This window comes from Lolium rigidum, chromosome 6 (genome assembly GCF_022539505.1).
Source record: "Lolium rigidum isolate FL_2022 chromosome 6, APGP_CSIRO_Lrig_0.1, whole genome shotgun sequence".
NCBI classification, from domain to species: Eukaryota; Viridiplantae; Streptophyta; class Magnoliopsida; order Poales; family Poaceae; genus Lolium; species Lolium rigidum.
The window spans coordinates 275,686,732-275,687,530 of NC_061513.1; positions in this window are offsets into that span (position 1 = coordinate 275,686,732).

Here is a 799-nt window from a genome sequence, read left to right on the forward strand (position 1 = left end):
CGAAGAAATTCGAGGATTTTCCCGAAAGTTGGATTTCTGCACAAAAACGAGACACCAGAGCAGTTCTGCTGAAAACAGCGTTAGTCCGTGTTAGTTGTATCCAAAATACACAAATTAGAGGCAAAACAATAGCAAAAGTGTTCGGGAAAGTAGATACGTTTTGGACGTATCAGGCCCTATGGTGTGGCCCCCTCGGCCGGCCTCCGACCCTCTCCTTCGGACTACTTATTGGCCTCGACCTAAAAACGCACGGGGAGAAGTCGAAGTCGCCAGAAACCCTCCAGAACGCCGCCACATCGCGAAACTCCGTCTCGGGAGCCAGAAGTCTCCGTTCTGGCACCTCGCCGGACGGGGAATTGGAGGAGATCATCGCCATCATCACCGCCAACGCCTCTCCATCGACCAGCCATGTTTCCCCCATCCATGTGTGAGTAATTCCCCCGCTGTAGGCTGAAGGGGATGGTAGGGATTGGATGAGATTGGTCATGTAATAGTCATAAGATTGATAGGGCATAGTGCCTAGTGTCCGTAGATGTTACTTTTATGATATTGTTGCAACTTGTTATGCTTAATGCTTGTCACTAGGGCCCGAGTGCCATGATCTCAGATCTGAACATGTTATTATTTCATCATGATATTCATTGTTTATGGTCTTACCTGCAAGTTGTATACACATGTCGCTGTCCGGAACCAATGGCCCCGAAGTGACAGAAATCGGGACAACCGGAGGGAATGGTAGTGATGTGAGGATCACATGTGTTCACGGAGTGTTAATGCTTTGCTCCGGTACTCTATTAAA